At 35.2% G+C, this 20,260-nt stretch overlaps 1 protein-coding gene across 4 annotated transcripts in view; it reads right to left on the bottom strand.

Moving 5' to 3' along the window:
- Positions 1-20,260, bottom strand: part of LOC124956726 — a 214,765-nt gene that overhangs the window by 117,177 nt on the left and 77,328 nt on the right. The window contains exon 2 of one of the 4 annotated variants that reach the window (XM_047512907.1): positions 6,242-6,381. The exons of the other annotated variants lie outside the window; for them this stretch is intronic. The gene's annotated coding sequence lies outside the window, so the exon portion shown is untranslated. The remainder of the gene's footprint in view (positions 1-6,241; positions 6,382-20,260) is intronic. 4 annotated transcript variants of the gene reach the window in all.

The following is a 20,260-nucleotide window of genomic DNA, read 5'->3' as shown; positions in this document are numbered from 1 at the left end:
GAATGACACGACGTAATCTCAACATCTTGCTATTTCATTTCAGTCGACCAGACGATAAATGAGTCGTATTACGAAAATAATATAAAACAACAAATGAAGAAAAATAAAAGAATCAAAGAAAACATAGGATCATAGAAGATCGTTATAGTCCGAGAAAGTCGAGTCACCTTTCATCGTTAAGCCATGTTCCTCGATTAAATTATAATAAATTAGCCAGCCACGTATACATATATATATATATATATATATATATATATATATATATATTTTTTTTTTGTTTTATATAAAGGAAAAAAACAGCCGGTCAACGTTACGAAATCTTAGCGATCGCAGGCACCCACGCGTAACGATACACCTCTAAGGTAATCCTCGCCGTACGAAAGATCGGCGCGGTTATTAACATCCCCGGGAGTCATCGTGTTACGTATTATATTCCTTCTTGTTGGTAAGTGGATTACCGCATATATACGAAGGGTACGCGTATATGTATGTGTAAATCTATGTATGCGCGTCGAGCAAAACGAGCCGTCGAGGAAACGATCAATCCTACTGGTGCTCTCGTACGTCGAAACAATGGAGCCGTTCTAAATTCCAGTTAGCAATCCCGTTGACCAATCTCTTTGCGAAGTCATAATTCGCAAGGAAGCTAAACTCGGTGCACCGGACTCTCTGGTAATAGTTTCGAAGGATCACAGCAATCATTCATTGCCGATATAAAGAATACACGATCGTTTCTTGACTCGGGTAGCTACTCTCGGGTAGACACGTCACCAGACACAAACGTCTTGCTCTTGTGCAACCTAACCCAGATAGTTATACCAGGCGTATTGCACCTCGCAAGAGAGAAGCCGTACATGCTCGATAAACGTCAACTCCGGCTCGACTAATCGTCATATAAACTAACCAGTTTGCTTTACGATTGTTAAAGAGAAGGGAGAACTTATACGATTCATCATGAGATTATATTATATATATATAGTACATGGAGAATTTTGTGATTGTCTTGTTCACGTAGATGGTATGATAATAAATCGCTTGAAACCAACGAGAGTTTCTTGGAAATTCAAGATATTGTTAGAAGATTAAGAATGACTAAAGTAATATCAAGTATCAACTTCTTCAAAAAGAACTAAGTATCCAGAGGTTTATCCTTCTCTACCCATAAATAGATGTTTCCAAAATCGTCCCACTTAAGATATACATTTGATGTCATACTTTCTATACGGTAGATATACAATTCAACGTTAGATTAAAGTAGATGGAATTTCGAGATCGTGTCGTTTGTTCTGGACAATAAATTGTTGGAGTCCGAAGAGTGTTCTTTAGAAAATCTTTAGAGATCGTTATGAGATTAAAGGATGAAGAAAGTGCCGTAAGATATCAACGATCGTAGGGGATCGTTCATTTTTTAGAAAGAACAAATCGTTACCAGAATCGTATCATTTGGGGATATTTAATTTTTAAGTTACATTGAAATAATTATGAACAATGAGGAAATTGTAATTCAAGATATTTACTATTGCGTATTTAATCTTTTCTTTAAAAACGAATTATTAATTCGAATAAAATTGCATAGTTAATATATTATTAATTGGACAAATTTTCCATAACAAATTGTTAAATTAATCATTTCAAATGTTTTTGTATTTTATATTGGTAGATTCGATAACTTTAGTGACTAATATAAAATTTTTAAGTCCATCAAATTAACTGGATCCGTATAAATCTGATGTTACGCTCTTTGAAAGTATGTACGTAAATGGTTTTCTCGAGAACGAAAGAATTCCAAAAAACGTTGAAACGATTTCGACAAGTTTCTACATAGCACTTACTTGTAACCAGTAATATAATCACGGGCAAGAACTTGACCATGAGGTGTTAAGAAAGGGAGAAAAAAAAAGAAAGAAGAAGAAGTAAGAAGAAGAAAAAAACAAGCTTGCGTTTTCCAGGTATAACAATCTGATATCTTTGTTCGGGCGATGCGTGCTAGTGAAAAGGTCACTTGAAAGTATCGCGTACGGTCCCACGAGAGTGGTCCGCCCGCGGAGGTCGACGAAATTTCGTCTTCCGTAGAACTCGGTGTATGAGGTTGCCTTCGGGAGGAACTGGTTTTCATTCCCAAAGCGGGCGACACGAATGTGAGGAGGATGAAAAAGAGGAAAATAAAGTAGGCAGAAGTGGAGGGGTGAGTAGTGATGGTGGTGGTGTGAGTAAGGGAAGGATGGGAATGGGAAAAGGGAAGAAAAAGGCAAGAGGGGGAAGCTCGACTTAACCCTTGAAAATCGACTGTCTTTTTCTTTCTTTCTTTCTTTCTTTCTTTCTCTCTTATTAGTTTTTTCTTTTTTTCTTTCTTTCGTTTCTACGAGTTTTACGCTCACGCGCGAATAACCAACCAACCCCGCGTTGGCGTCGTGACGGCACGCAAAGCGGATAATTAAAGCCCGCTGCGTGTCGGTCGGTCTCTCGCGCGCCATAATCTCGCGATAGACGCACCGTGGCGCATAAGTGCATACTTTCACCGTGATCGGCCTATACGGTGAGCACGTGGTCTTCACGAGTCCTGATGGAGGTGGTTCTTAGCGAGCTGCGTAGAAAGAGAGAGAGAGAAAGAGAGACAGAAATAAAGAGACAGGCAGATAGAGAGAGAGAGAGAGAGAGAGAGAGCAACCGTCTCGCGGCAGCCTTCTCGCGATTATAACGTGTGGACAATTCTGTTTCAGTCGAAACAGGGCCGCAACGAATAAAGTAACTATTATTACGCCTTCCTTTATCCCTTCTCCTTCGAGTCGACTTGATTAAACACTCGTTTCGTTCATTTCTCAACAAGTTAAAAATATTTTTGTGAAATATTGAAAATAAATGTAAAACTCTTATATATATGTATATACATTTTAAATATATATAAAAATAAAAAAGTAATTTATATATATATATATATAATATACAAGGTGCCCCATTTTAAGTTTCGCACGTAATTATTTCTCGAATTACAATTAATTTTAAAAAGAATGTTTCAAATAAAACTTACCCTGTTTCGGGAGCGATATTTTATGGTGGCCACTAATCTTCTCTAGACAGATGTGCTTTCAAGATTTCAAGGTGACCTTTGTTTTTTTTATACGGTTCTGTACGTTCTTATTTAGGTAGACCATTTCATGCCCATTCCGGGACGAATTCATTAACTGTAATATTGTGGTCTTTCAAGGTCAAGTAAAGTAACAAAGGTCACCTTGTAATCTTGGGAGCACGTTCACCTAGAAAAGATTTGTGAGCACTATGTGAGAAACCTCTCCGTTTCTGTTCTGTCTGTCTGTCTGTCTGTCTCTCTTTTTCTCTCAAAGTTTTATTCGAAACATTTGTCAAAACGAGCTGTAGTTTGAGAAATAATTGCGTGAGTAAATTCAAGAATTAAAATAAAAGTGAAAAATATCGGTTATCCCCGAAAATTCTTTTTTTTTTTAGCAGATTAAATCAAAAAGTCATAATAAATATAGCATATAAATTTACATAAGTAACTTTTTTTAGCAAACAATCTTTGAGATAGATCAAGGAAGTAAAACTTTCCTTTGGATTTCCACATATCCATTGGATTAAAAATGAATGTTATCCTATAACGTCAGGTATTTGTTGATTTTGTAAAAAGTTATTTAGATAATGAAAAAGTGGACGAGTTTCTTATCGATATTCTTAAATATTTAATGATGTCGACTATAGATGGTAGTAGCGTAAGGACGATAGTAATGACATAATTTCAAGTCGGGATTTATATATACATATATACATATAGTGAAACCTGTTGCACGTATAAAAGGGACAAAGAGGAAATCGCAATGTGGTAAGTAACGAAGCAAGTATATCGAAAGGCACACGCAAGAAGTAAATAAGGAGATACGAAAACAGGTCGTGGAACGAAGAGAATGAAGAAATAGTAAGTCTTTTATCGGTGCGGTCCGATCTTCGTTCACGAGCGAAGAGGAATTCGAAGCGTTCCTTTCCGCGAGACGAACGCTCGTGAAAAGCGAGTTTTAAACCTTCTGTTAAGTTAAACGATGGAAGCCCGAGGGTTTCGATCGAACGAGTACTATGCTCCTTGTTTTTCTCTCTCTCTCTCTCTCTCTCTCTCTCTCTCTCTGTTTCTCTCTTGAAACGAAACGACGTGCTCTCACGCGATTCTCCTACGTTGTGTCCTCGGAAAAAAATACAGAAGGAGAACAGACCGGACGAATAATCGTTTCATCCTCGCGAACGGCGCCACGCCCGTGCAAATATATCCAAAGAAGAGAGAATCATTCGATGTCCTTCTCTCACGCACGAAATGACCGACCTACACCGTCTTACGATTCGACGAACTTTACCTAGAAAGAAAATATTCTTTCTGCGTGAGGAATTAGCTTCTCCACCCTTCGGCTACTCAGGCAGCAAGATCTCTTTTTCTCGAAATCGCGGTAGGGTTCAATTGTAACGAGAAAATGAGAAGTAATCTAATAAGAACAAAGGTTTTAGTCCTTTCTTTTCATTTTTCTTTTTTTCTGTTTTTTTTTTTTTTTCTTTTTTTTTCTTTTTAATAGACGATAGAAAATTTTTACAGTAGAACCATTATCATTCAAGAGAGACAATTACTTCGACGATATAAAACAAAGGCTATTTTTGTTATTGTTTTTCTTTATGTATGTAAAACAATTGTTTGATATAATTAAAATGTATTTTATAGAAATACAAAAAGAAGAAAGATGTTCATTCAATGATGTTCGCTGCAGTGAGCTTCGTCTAAAAATCAAACATTTTTATGTTATTTTATAACATAATTATACGATTGTAGTTTCAATTGTACATTGAGATTTTTCGTAAAAGTGCTCTTTTTTTGGCATAAGTTAGAAAAAAGATAGTAAAAAAGGATTACTGAAGTTAACGAAAAGGTTTCTATAAAAACCTATGTAAAAATTTCGAATTAATCGGATAAGAATGACAAAAAAGTATGTATTCTCAAGGAAAACATATTTAAAGTTTACCTTGAAAACAAGGGCACGTAATTCGACGTAATAATATAGGGACATTACATTTTTGAAACTTTAAGCATTAAGCAAAGCAGGAAAAAAGAAAATGAAAGAAAGAAAAACAAAAAACCCTTCATCCTATCCAAAACCATCAGACATATAGTGGCTCTCTTTCTCTCTCTCTCTCTCTCTTTCTGTTTTACATTCACGATAGACATTAGAAATTTATTGAAACGATTATCCCTTAAAGAATAATTTATAAAATATTCAACGAGAGTATCACTTTATAAGATCAAAGATTTACGGTAGGCGAGCTAAAGGAATCCAAAGCAGGCGCTTGCTTCTCTGCGGTTCTCCCTACCACCGTCATGAAATTTAATTAATTGCATTATGCATAGCCGGTTACGTAGAAGCGGGCATTTAACGAACGACGAAAGAAGAAAAGAGAGAAAAAAGAGAGATAGAGAGAGAGAGAGAGAGAGAGAGAGAGAGAGAGAGAGAGAGAGAGAGGAGAGATAATATTACGATTCGCGCGATCGAAACTCAACATATGTAAAAGTGGACATGCAATGACAGAAATGTAGTGGTTCGTGATGCTGCATTGGCCTGTTCGGTACGATCGAAGATAAGAAAAGGAAAAAAATAACGCATAAAGACGGATCGGTGATCGGGCTATGGGGTGAGAGGGGGAGAGAAGAGAAGGGTTATGGAGAAGAAAAAAAGTTGAGCGAGAATAGGGTAGAGGGGAGAATGGTAAAAGAGAGAGGGTAACTCTCGCGGGCGCGCGCGCATGGACCTCACGCGAGGAAGGTGACAGTGAAAGTCTTGAATCACATTCCGATTCCGAGTGGTACTATTAATAGTCGAGTGCGACGGACCGAGAAAATGCGATTAAATTAAGTGGTTATGCGAGTAGAACAGTAACGTCTTCCTGTATAGATGACATCAAATTAGTCCAATTAAAGTAATACTTGTATATCTATTTATCCCTTAGAAAATCATTTTAAACTATCGCCAGTCATCTTATTTTATCAAAATTACAATTTATATATTCAAAGTCTGTTCGTTTAATTTATCTATCGAAATATATCCATTTCTTATATATGTTTATTAGATACTTGTACTGAAGTCTTGTTCTTATATATGTTTATACGAAACTTGTTCTGAAGTCTTGCCCGACGGAGTTTCAGCGATAATATTTATTTTAATATTAATTTTACTATGACGAAAAATAATGGATACGTTACCAAACGTATGAGTAGCTTTCTCTGATCTTTTCTTTCTTTTCTTTTTTTTCTTTGTTTTTTTCTTTTTTCTTTTTTTTTTTTTTTGTTTATTATTTGTTCTTTTTCTTTTTTTCTTATTTTAGCGTGAAGAACGTAAGTACCTGAAACAGAAAAAAGCAAAGAGGTAAAATTAATACCGATGGTCTATCAACTGTTCAACGACAACGTTTAAATTCGTATTTGCAAAATCTTATCCTTCTAATACGCCATTGAAATTTATCGTTCTTCGATAAGCCATTACAGTCGCTTGCATTAAAGCTATCCAAAGGGATATAATTTCTCGCCAACGTGAACTCATCGTACGATAGGACTTGTAATTCACCTATTATCGTTCTATTAACGTTCGTATTTGCACGGGGGAAAAGTGACGGTGACTTGCGAAACGTCCTCTCTTAAATTTACAAGCCTTTCTGCGAGAGAGCAGCAGGCCCTCCGACTATCTTTGCTTTTTAATTGACGTCCACCAGGGGTCTGCCCGTCACGCTCGAGCTATTTCGATGGCCGATCGTGGATTATTCGTAGCGTCCATCCAATTAAAAGAGAGCAACTGCTTCGTGTAATAAAATGGCTAAAAAGTCGAAAAGAAGATAGCGAAAAACGAAGAATATCGAAGGACGAGAAAGAGATCGGACAATAATAACGATAAACGAAGACCTGGTAGATTCATTCGGGTCGTTTCATGTTTTTGTATCTTTCCCGGACTAAGAAGACGAAAAGATTGATGGGGGAAGAAAAAGAAAAAGAAAAAGAAACAAAAAACAGAAAAAAGGGCGATGAACGATGAATGAAAGATGTTTTTAAATTGACGTCGTTCTGCGAGAACTTTTCGATTGGTTCGATAACTAAGAATTAATCCTTTTGGTATAATAAACTTTTAATAAAATAATAAACAAATTATTATTTCTTACTTTCGTTAAGAAAATAAGAGAGTCAATTAAAATGTTCGTGGCTTATTTCTTTTCATTTTAAAGTTTCTTTCTCTTTAAGATTGAAATTTGTACTTTACGAAAAAAAGGAAAAAAAAAATTAAAACAAGAAAAAAATAGCCAACTTTTCTAATGACCCGTTGTATCTTCTAATTTGTTTATTTACGCGTTTATCTATTAATTTATTCGAAACGTAAAAAGTTATACGGTTTCTAGATCAATGAACTCAACTGAAGAAAAAGAGGAGAGAGAGAGAGAGAGAGAGAGAGAGAGAGAGAGAGAGAGAGAGAGAACAAGATCGAAAGAGAAAAGAGAAGGAATCTTTCAACGACCGGGTGGAAGGTCAAGGAACGACCTTCGAGACCTCCTCGTCGTCGTCGTCGGTGGCTCGTCTACGAGAGAAACGAGCGGACTCCTCCTTTCCCGCGACAGAGACGACCCTCCAGAGAGTATCCTCTGATGGTTATCGAAAAGACGACCTATACGTATATCCACAAGTCGTAATGCCACTCTTAATGACGCGACTAGACACGTGCAACCAGTGGTACCTAAGTCAAGTAAGTACGTCTCTTCACGTACTCACCACGACTCGTTTACCGTCTGGCAAAAGTAGACATTTTATTTATTTTTCGACTAGGTGACCTCGAGATATACCTACTCATATATATCTATCCTCTTAAAAATCTCGATTCGTATCGTATTATTAAGTTAAGACAAATAACAATTAACTTGTCTCGCATGCCTACGGATTCCTTTTGCTTTCTTTTATTCTGGAATAATTAACTTCTCAAACGTAAAGAAAATAAAACAACAACGGATGGTAGTTACTTTCGCGAATAAATCGAGAAAATCTCGGCAAATAGTACGTATGTAAATTAGGATCTTGAGTCAGTACTATGGAAAAATTTTCGATGATGATACCGAGGAACGATGATGCGACTGAGAAAAGGAAAAACGCAAAAGCAGTGAATGTGACTGATTGCAAGGTCGTTTATAACGGATGATTAAACTTCTCTTTCTCTTTCTCCCTCTCTCTCTCTCTATATATATATATATATATCCAACAATACATTTAGATATTTTAGTTTTAAAATTATAAATTATTTAAAATTATATTATGGTGGTATATATTCTGTGTATTTCTCTTATTAGGAACTTTTTCACGATATAAACAAAAATTAGTTTAAAAAGTCGCGTAAAGGAGTAATTGATCTTTAAAATCACTTAGGAAGATTTGGATCAATCGTGTACTTTTCTTCTCTTTCGTTTTATTTTGTTAATTTTATCTATTTATTTCTCGTTACTAGGAAATGTTGAAACACATTATGGGAATATATTATGTTTCTCTCTTTTTCTCTCTCTTTCTAGCTTGGATCCTTAAATAGTCGTTGGATTCAGTGATTCAGCGCAGAAGTATTCAAGCGAACCGGAAATCTCATCTCCAGGGGACCCAGAAGAAAGATTCGAGCCAACTTCTGACCTCGATTTATGGACCGACGCACGGACCATGATGATTCAGAAAGGTATTTCTGTATCTCTCGATCGTATTGCTTACGATCGTACGCAACAAGGAGATTTGAGTCATCGCATTCGGTGCATCGGACGATCGTGAAATCGCACGTGTCACGCGTTACGAAACTCGTGAGCTTGTCCACGTGTTTGTCCACGTTACTCGTTTTGTTGTCCACAGCGACGATCGAACACGACTGGAGAAAAGGAATTTGCTGCTGTTTCTCAACAAACGATCTCGTACCTGATCGTCCATTGATCTGTTCCTTTAAATCTTCTAGATTAAGAAAATTCCTCTTCGAAATTTATCTCTTATCGAATCATAAACGTTAAATATTAAATCAAAAAAAATTATTGGTATGAACTTTAACCCTTAATAACATTCTCAATTTTTTTTGTTTTGTTTTATAATACACACTTGTGAAATATAATATTAGCTAAATTTAGAAAAAAATATATAATTTTTACATATTTTTATATGTAATATAATTAATCAAATATGATAAATAGATAGAAACATAAATAAAATTTTTTACATATTTTCACAATGGAATCTTGTTAGTATATATGGAGAAATTAATGTACTATGTGAAATGTTTGAAAGATCAGAAATAAAGAAAAAAATGATGTTTCATTTTGTAGTACCGGCCATAAAAATTACGAAATAAATCTTTTTTTACACTTCTTAGTACATTTTAAAATAATAAATATATAGATTTAATTATTTTATGTACATCTTGTAAATATTATCAAGATTCGATGATAGAACGATCATAAAATGATCAAAGAAAGAGCTTATACCTGCTTAGAAGATCTGTGAAATCGTAAAACACAACATCTCAGCTCAACTCAAAAGATAGCATTTTTTAAACGATCTTACATAAGTAGATAATTAAATTTCTCAGACATTTTAGTTAGAAATTAAATATAAAAATAAATAACAACACTAATAATCGGTAGATAATTTGAAGAATTTTCTTTTGTGTTTTGCAAAGATTTGATAGAACAATTGTGTTTAATAATTTACTTAAACTTTAGTTAAATCTTTGAAAAATTCACAGGTCACTTAAACTTTCATCGTAGGTCATACAATGAACCACGGGTCAGTCACAGGTTGACCATCTCTGGTCTACGTGATCAGATTCTTTGTTCTCACCGCACGCTCGTTCTTACAAAGCATTCCTCTCAAACAAAACAGTTTCAATTACGCAGTCTATTCACACGGCACATATACGCATACACACATACTTTACCATACCTTACCACGCCTACATATATCTTACAATATCTTACAATTTTCTATAAAAATAACTTACAAAATTTGTATAAAACTTGTTTCATATTTTTTATCGTTGTGTGCTAATCTTTGATCAAATTACGTAACAAGACGTAATAAATAAATGTTAAACCGCTCTCTCTCTCTCTCTCTGCAATACGTTTATTCCTTCTTATCAGGCAGATCACACTCTCTCGATTGTTTGCACCTCTCTACCATACTCGTTCTTACTTCTCTTTCTCATTCTAGCATATACTCGTCATGTTACGTCCTGTCAATCACTCTTCTTCCTAGTATTACTCGCATGTTTTCATTTGTTTTCTCATTTACGCACGTATTCTTTCATCATTCAAACAATCGCTACAATTGCTACGACAAAACATTGGGTTATTAATTATTAATACATTTCATATAACATACGTAGAAGTGAATATTTTAACAAATGAAATGATTCTTTTAAAGTAATATTAATAGTAGTTTTTTTAGTTGCAAAAACGTTAAGCAATAAATCAATACATCTGATCAATATGACATCAAAATGAAAAAGAAAATATGATTGATCATAGGAGCGAGGAGATAGATGATGTAAGAAAAGTTAATCGTTTAAATTCGCTTCAAAGAAATACTTATCACGTAAGATTATTTTATTCTGTCAATCAATCTTCCCTTTTCCATGCACGCGCTAATTTCTCAATATATACAAAATGCCAAGTCCTTTGTTTAATCTATAAAAAGTTATTTGATTTTAAATACGTTCCACTTTACCTCCCTCCCTTCTCTTACGCCTATAAATCATCTTTCCTTCGAGTCTTCTTTGTAAAAACATAACATATTATTACAATAATAATAATTATTATTACTATTATTATTATTATTATTATTATTATTATTATCGTTATTACCGATATTATTATCGATATTTTATATGTAAGATATTATATATAGTCCGATATATAGCACGACCTTCGAACCGACCCAACCTTTCACAAAGGGACAAATTTCTCTTTCAGGTCATTTTATGTTCCTTTCAATTCATTGTTACTAGTATCCTTTTCAGGGTTTACCTCTTTAGAAATTCTTCCTCGCCAGTATAGGAATTAACGAAGGTCTAAAAATCAGTTAACTTTAACGAATTTCTAAGCTGAACATTCCTAAAAAAACGAACTCTAGTACGAGTCTTTGGAACAAGAAAATCTAACATATAATAATATTTTTTTTAACTATTACATCATACAAGATGGTGCCAAAAGTTTCTGGGTTATTTTAAGAATTAATTATTGTTTATCGATTCTTTTTAGGTGAATTACTTTCAGACTGTGAGAAAGTTTCTAGGCTTGTAGTTTTACAATATAAAAAATAAATTGACCTAAAAAGTCTCGAAAAGGAGTAATTGATTTTTAAAATCACTTAGGAACTTTTAGTCTGTCCTATATTTGGCACACGTGGAATACTTTAATGGCGCCTATACGTCGGCCTCTTCTCATTCGAATGTGAACACGTATATATTTACACACACACACACACACACACACATATATATATATACATATACATATACTTTTACATATATACTTTTAGGTTGCACATTTGTCTCTTACATTGGCCTTATCACTTTCTCTCTTTTCGACTTTCTTCTCTCCTCTGTTTCTCACCTCTCTCAGTTATTCTCTCTTGGAGCTCAGAAATACCTCCTTCTTCTTTCACATTCTATCTCTGTCGCTCGTACTTCGCTCACATCGACGATCCGGGGGCAGGCGAACAAGCTGACGGCAGGTATGTGCATTTTTATGCGCCCATTTATGCCCACGCGCGCACTAAAAATAATCCCGCTTCGAGCCGTAGGATAATGAACACTCGAGAGCTAGCGGTTGCCGGGCGTGCCCTTCCTCGAGTTATCGTTCTTCGACTATCGATTTGATCCTTCTTTTTCTATCCCTTTTCAATTTACAATGAACATCTACAATGTGGCAATCGTCATTTTCAAATTGAATCAATTTCGAATTCTTCATCCGAATTCCATAGGTTATTATTATGACGTTTATATGAAATAAATGGTTTTATTTTTGTTCAAAAAAGATTTGCGATATTAACGACGTTGTCACTTTTATTTTATAGAGATTCTTTGGAGAAATTTTCTAATTTATAATAGTGTATTACAAGAAATATTTGAGAGGATAAAATGAGCGAGCAACAATCTTCCTCTTGTTAAAAAAGAAAAAAAATAATTTTTGAAATTTTTTTTCCTATTATAATAATCAAAAGAAGCCAAATGAGTTTTCTATTTGGTACTTTTTTTCAATCACCAATAATTAATGAAATAAATAAACTTTAATGAGATAATTAAAAATAGAATTGCCGCAGATAAAGAAAAATATTATATATACCTCTTACTTTTGTTTTCTTTATCAACTTGTTAAGTTTAATCAATATCGAAGACTGACATTCCCGGATGTTTCTTTTGAGACAGTAAAAAATGAAATGAAGATGAATGAAAGAGGTACTTATGTTGTTCTGATATATTTACATCGTATACCCAATAAACTTTATGATAAATATTACGAACGATCAACGTTGCGCCATTATTTATATTAGTTTTATCCAATAAAATACTATAAATCTTTCGTTTGAATTTCCAGTATCTTCCATACTTAAAAGATTTCTTCTTTGTTATCTTTAACAACTCTCTCGGTATCTAACGATATTCAAGAGCATCGTGATTAACATTAATACAAAATGCGCATCGAGGGTTCGACCGGTAACAATTATTCTTCGAGTTTAATTGACAGTCATAAATAAGAGTTAGTCGAAAGAATCCATTGATTCGATCGTCGTTCGATCTTTCGACCCACGATCGCCAGATCGCTGGTGTGCGCGCGCGCGCGCTCACCAGTCCACGGCGCTAATGATCGTAGCGCGATAACACGCTACGTAAAGAAAGAGAATGTGTATGTAAGAAAGAAAGGGAAATAAGCACACACACAGCCATAAATAAATGGCGCATCCTGCCCTTCGACTCTCCTCTCGCCATATATGAAGAGGGGTCTTGTCGACGCTCTCGCCCACGCCACCGTCGTGCATCTTATACTGAATTCTTCACGGTTGATTCTCTTGGCCAGCATTTGTGGCCTTCGTACTCGACGATGAATTCCGTGGCTCGAAAAAAATAAAATCGATGTCCATGAAAATTACTCCGAATAAATTCTCACGGTCCAATTTTAAGATGATAAACCGGTATGACGGCATCGATAAAAAAGATTATTATTTTTGTCCATCGTTTTATTTTTGTTTACAGAACAAAAAGAAAAGGAGAAAGAAAATGTATTCCAAAGTTAAACGATAACTTATATGCGATAGCACAAAACTTCACATTTTTGCTCTAACTTCGTTAATAGTTTGAGTTTCGATATAATAAATTGGATGGATACTTTTGAATTCTCGGACATTAAGAAACTGCAATAAAAAGAAATACCTGCCTATCGAATTTTTTTTTGTTTTTTTTTTCCTTTTGTTTCTTTTTTTTTTTTTTTTTTTTTTTTTTTTTTTTTTTTTTTTTTTTTTTTTTTCTTAAACCATCACAGTGACTTTCCTCCATAATAATAAACAAGTCCGTGAAGGAGATGCTCGTCAATGCGAGCTACCTTAGGGAGATAAGAAACAACGTTGAAAGTCGTGAACGGAAAGGAACGACATTCCAAACTCAAGATCGCCTCATACACTTCTTCCTTTATTTCTCTCTTCCGACTTAATGCCATAGGTATAGAAATACCAATGCGGACATATCGACAAGCAACGACGTCATATTTCGCCATGGTATACACACGCAAGCTAGGTGAATTAGCGTGATCGAGAGCGCGAACGCGTTCAAGGCCGCGGATTCCTTAGCACAGTAATTATGGAATACTCCGCTTCTTCGCGCCGCCTATCGCAATGATTTCTATTTCCCTTTCTTTCTCTTTTCACTCTTTCTAATTATTTCTTTTTTCTTTCTTTCTTCCTTCCTTTCTTTCTTCCTTTTCTTTTCTTTTTCGTATTGAAAATAATTGGGTTTGATATGCGAGATTGTTGGTAAGAAATTCCGCAGATTCGATAAGCCTACCGATATTCGTAACGATTTTCGCTTTGACATAAATAGATATAATATTTCATGAGATATAATATAATTAAAAGTAATAGAAAAGAAAGTTATGCGTAGATGAAAGCGTCTTCTACGAAAGGATCGGTGGCAAGGAATGTCGTTAAGGTTCACGGATGTACGATCGAGTTTCGCATGTGCTCACCGGACGATGCAGGAAAGGGGACGTTACAAACGTCCAAAGGAAAGACCGACCCTTCTAACGCGTTATTTCCTCTGAGAACTTCCTCTCTTTCTTTCAGTGATTTCGAGACATTCTTTTTCGTTCTAAGATCGATTTCCTTCGTCCATTAGTCTCTTTAGACTCTTACTTACCACTCGAGAGGACTGTAGTTTTATGTAATACTGACGGACACGATATATTTTATCATTCTCTTTGTAATATTATAAGACAAGATAATCAAGGAAATCTTTTGAATGTGTATATGTATGTACGAACGTGTTCATGAACGTCTCAATATATCCGGTTGAAGCGGAAATGCATGCCGCTTCTTTACGTTATATCTATTAAAAAAACATCTACTTATAACGCATACGTTGACGATGCTAAAAACATATTAGTTTTGTGGTTATTAATTAAATCGGGGTAAATGACCAGATATTTGCAAATGCGAAATAAATGTATTTACTCTTTATCTTCTTCTTTTAGTGAATCACTGGATTCATTTCAATTTCGTGTCCCATCGAAGATGAAGTGCATTTGGTGCACAATAAAGTGGATTTTCAAAGTTTTATGATTTTTTCTTAAAAGTACGAATAAATTTAAAAGAAAACAGATTTATGATGTTTATGAAGATGGTGATTTAGCTAAAAGGACTGATTAAGAAACGATTTACAATGTTTAAAACTGATCTTGGAGGAGCAAGTCTTGATGGTCCAAGAATGCTCGAAAGGATTAACATTCATGATAATCAAATCAAGAAATTAATCGAGGATAATTATCAACACTCTTTTCGCATACAATTCGCGAAATAGCAGAGGTATTAAATTTATCAAAAACGAGCATTTAATAAACCTTGATTAGCAATCGGCACGATTACTTACCAGGCAATTCACTTTTGCCTTTGAACGTTTGAATTGCCTTTAACGTCGTAGGCTCGTAAAAGAAAAAAAAATACGACATATTTTTACGACGAGACACCTTCGCCAAAGAAGAATTCTTTCACGAGTGTCCTTTCACGAGTGTTACGAGATTCATGGGAGAGAGATGGTAAAAGGGCTTAAATGAAACACGAAAGAGGAAGCCGGGAATCTCTATAAAAGTGGCGATCCAGATGACCAAAAGCACCGCGTCGTTGTTGTAGTCGCCGGTGAAGCCGATGAGATAACCGTCGGTCAGATTAGAGGACCTGTTTTCATGGTGAATTTATCGCCAGAACGTACGTGCAAAAATGCACTTTGTCGGCGACCAGCATCCACCATAACGAATCGGCAATACGCAGGTGTCGTTCGGTCCGATGAAATTAACAGAAAAAAAAAAAAAAAAAAAAAAAAAAAAAAAAAAAAAAAAAAAAAAGAAACAATAAATAAATAAATAAAAGAAAAGAAAAAAACAAAGTAAGTTTATCGCAGTTTTAGTCGGCAAGTAATCGAAGTCTCATGGTGGTCGTGTTCATAAAAGAAAAGAAATTTGAATGGCTTTTAAGATTCATGGGAATTAGCAGAAGTGACAAATTCTTAGAGAATTAAATTCATTTGCTAATTAAACATGAAGTATAAATATTCAGAAAAATGCACACGGTAAAGCAGAGTTTTCAATATATAAAGTAATGTTCCGACAATAAAACAAGTTATTTATTAGTGAACTTTAAATTTTTTAGAAAATCTCTCTCTCTCTCTCTCTCTCTCTCTCTCTTTCTGAAACGAAATATATTTAAATAATGTATATTTATTTCGATCATTATAGGAAGATAAAAGAAACACTGCATGGAACACATCTACATCGATAGAAAAGAAAATATTACGTTTCGTAAGTAAATACGTTGTTTGGATAATAAAACGTTTGTATAATGAAGGCTCTACTTTATAAGAATCAAAGATGTTTGAACAGATATTAGAGATCAACCGACTTTCACAAGAGATCGAATTGACTGGAGATCGTACGAAAAATTCCAACTCGGAAGATTTAACGATCAGGTTTCTCGGCCTTGAAAGTCTTTCCGATCATATTCGCAAAACTTACGCAATTTCATCGAACAACGATCGGCTGAGAACTCATCAGATGTTTGATTGCCAGTCATTGTCGTTGCCTAGGGCGCGTTTAAAATTCTACATTGCCAAAGTGTCATTAACCTAAGAGCAATGAAAAAAAAAGTAAGCAAATAAATAAAACAAAAAAAAAATGAAAGGAACAAATCTACGAAGAAAGAAAAACAACGAACGTCAAGTCTGATAGAAAATTTTATCGAAGAAAGATCTAAGAGAAACGATAGACGATAAGTTACTATTTTTATCGTTACGATAAGAAAGAGAAAATCTCATTTCGACCATGAACGTAGTTCGTGTTGATACCACCTGGGTCTTTGACTTGTCTCGATAATTTCTTATCTCGCGTCAGAAGAAGAAGAAGAAGAAGAAGAAGAAGAAGAAGAAGAAGAAGAAGAAGAAGGAGAAGAAGAAGAAGAAGAAGAAGAAAGGATGAAGAAGATAGAGAGGAAGAGAGAAAAAGAAAGAGACATAGATAGATTAAAAAAGAAAAAAGAAAAGGAAGAAAAAAGAGAAGGAGCAAAAAAAGAAGACGAGCCAAGGAGGTGGTCTTCCTCTCGACGGGAGTCAATATTTGTACGACGGACTCTGTCACAATGGTGGTCATACGTTTATCTCCGGTACATTCCAAGGAGCTTTGGAGCCCCAGCATCGTCTTCTCCTCTCCACGAGTCAATGAGTTGGAATGTTCGCCGACTAGTTATCCGGTCGTCGATGCCATGGCATTGAATGTCAGGGACCACATCGTACCAGCTCCTGGTTGCGTCGCTTCAACTATCGAATATCGTTTTTGTCAGATCGGCATCGCTTGGCCGCTAAGTTGATTTTGAAAGTGAATAATGCATACACGAATAGAATTTTTCTTTTCTGCTTTTTTTTTTGTGTGTCCGTTGACCGCGCGCGCTAGATCTTAAGTAATAAAAAAAAAGAAAGAAAAAGAAAAAAATTTTCCCAAGATCTATGAAAGAGACAATAGTCATAAATCAATCGAATCGAACGGGAAATCCTTTAATCTCATCCTGATGGTGTTACCTCCTAAAGGTTATCTTACGAAATAATCTTCAGTGACGAAGAGAAAGAGACAGAAAGCGAGAGAGAGAGAGAGAGAGAGAGAGAGAGAAGGAGCGATATCGATGAGTTCCTTTGAAGGAATCGAACACGATAGTCAGGGTCACGTTTTCAAACGGAGTCGTATTTGTATCACCTAAACAATCGCACACACAAATACAGGAAGAGGCACGAGTAGAGTCAATCGTTAAGTTCTTGCGGCAGGATAGCTCGTGAAGTACAGCGGAGAGCGCTGGCACATTGAGAGATCTCCACCTCGTGACCTACGCCACGAGGAACTATTCGTGCGATGCGAGAAGCCACGGCTTAGTTGAGTCGAACCGAGCGTATCGGCCCTCGTCACGGCGCGGATGTTAGGAGGGCAAAATGGAGCAAGGATCGACACGACAGGGCCGTGTCTTACACGAAAGATGAATACGCTCGATATAAACTCCCACCCTCCCTGTCACCCTGTCTCGCTTGCCTGTTCGCTTACTTGCTTGGTTGACTAGCTAGCTGGATGGTTGGCTTGTTGGCTGCTTGTTCGTTGCTTTCCTTCTTGGTCGCTTACCATGGCACATGTCGTGCATTCGGGTGTTACTTTCCACTCAAATTCATCGATCGTACACTACCACCGATCGTCCGATTACCTTCCTCCAAACGGAACGGTTATTATTTCGAACGAAGAACCATCCCGGATTTGAGAGTGTCATCTTTTATGTCGTGTACTCGTTGCGTCGATGCAAATTGTGAATCGTCATCTCTTCAATTCTGATGATACTTTGCATCTTATTGTTCTATATAAAACTTACCAATACAGAAATAGGTGTATTCCGTAAGGGAGAGAAATAAAATCACGATTTCACGAAGTTCGCATTCGAAATTATTTCGTTCGATATTCCCCTTCGAGATTTGAGGACGATTAAAATCGAAAGAATATGGAATCGTCAAGTCGACGACACGATTGGAATTTCACGCTCACGAAGTTTACGAACATGTCGGACGTTGACTTTCTCGGTCGGGTCCAAGACCGGAGAGAGAGAGAGAGAGAGAGAGAGAGAGAGAGAGAGACAGAGAGAGAAATCTTTCGTCGACGTTCGCGGTCTTCGTGAGAATTCGCATAATCGTTGACGAATGCTAATGCGCTCTGCTGAACGAAGGAAGAAAAACCAGATTCACAAGTTTCGAAACTCTTATGCATCGAGAACCCTACCGAGCTCAAGGATCGTTCTTTCAATGTAACGAAATTGAGATCGAACTTCGAAATACGTTGGCATCTTCCTATTGTTGAGCTAACACGCAACATTAGACCACACACGCCCACAAAACAATCACTATTGCATTAATCATAATAATTTTATTATCTCATTCTGTTTTATTATATTATTATTATTGTTGTTGTGGTTGTTATTTTATTATTACCGTTTTTAAATATCATTGTGTAATATAAAAAGATCTAAAAGTGTATCTCCCCACTTTTCAAAGATGCCTTCACAAAATCTCCATTTTCTCAGAATATATATATATATATATATATATATATATATATATATTCTTTTTCTTTATTTATAGAAATCATTATGATGCCTGATTAATTGGCGAATAATTTCATAAACTTTTATAATAGATATAACTCTTTCTCTCTCTCTCTCTCTGTTTTGTCGTCAGGTGCAAGTATATATAGCACAGCGAGCGATTATTCTCGGTTCGCGCCTTAACACCTCTTCTACGTACGAAAGAATTCGCAGCGGGCGGCCACGATTATCGATCGGTCGCTGATCGTAAAGTTCATTCGATCGAGATGACGTCAGTGCCAAAGTATACGCGGTTCTTGCTCGATGTACGATTTATAACTTCTGAAAGTATAACTATCGCCGTCTATGACACAGACGCGCATGCGTATACCACCAACAATCGTTTCTCGATATTTTTCTCGTATCGTTTTTTTCTCATGTTCCAAAGTAACTTTATCTCCTTGATTATACCTTAGTAAGTAGGCTAAGGAAATTGAGTCGTTGCGTTACGATTACGGGACCGTAACTATTCATGATTTATAGCATGTAACTTGAATTTTCATTATTGAAAAATTCATTTTATTGGACGTTGCTGATTTTTATAATCTTTTTATTTTTAGAACGCAACTGTTCTCATAGAATCCACTTTATCTTTCAAATATTTCAAATACTTATTATCTGATTAATATTATTTACATTAACAAATTATGAAATCAAATATTACTTATCATTATTATACACTAAAGCAAATATAGCGATAATTTTGTAAAAAGTGTAAAAAGTAAATTTGATTATCACGTTGTCCTTTAGTCCAAAAAATGTTTATATTTAAGAGGAATACATGAGGTAGAAGATCATATAGATATTCGAGTGAAGACTTTCGTAGAGTCTACGATCGTTTAAACATTTATTGCCTGAGAACAATACTAATGTACTAATCGTACGTATAATCATATTTAATATAAATTATAAAATTATCTAGTATAATAAAATCAAATCTCAGATTATCGTGCGAACTTTTTAACAATTTGCTGAACGAAGTAGAAGTAGCTTTCTCTCAGGTCTAATTTTGAGAATGAAAAGATAAACCGTTTATTAATAAAAGAAAGTAGGATTTAAATCTGAACAACGGACTTTTCGAAGTAACGCGAATATTTCTAATGAATTTGAGATGAGAAAATAAATCATATAATATAAATCATTTTATTAGAGAAAATAAATATAATATAAATCGTTTATCATTAGAAAACTTTAATGGCAAGAGTGACACGAATTAGCAAGGATTCTAGTAACGTCGAATGAAATCTCTATTTCCTAGGCCACATATTCGTCATAATCCATCGATGTTCTCCTTTTTTTTTTTCTTTTTCT

Source organism: Vespa velutina, chromosome 23 (genome assembly GCF_912470025.1).
Source record: "Vespa velutina chromosome 23, iVesVel2.1, whole genome shotgun sequence".
In the NCBI taxonomy this organism is placed as follows: domain Eukaryota; kingdom Metazoa; phylum Arthropoda; class Insecta; order Hymenoptera; family Vespidae; genus Vespa; species Vespa velutina.
This window is presented reverse-complemented; position numbering and strand designations above follow the sequence as displayed.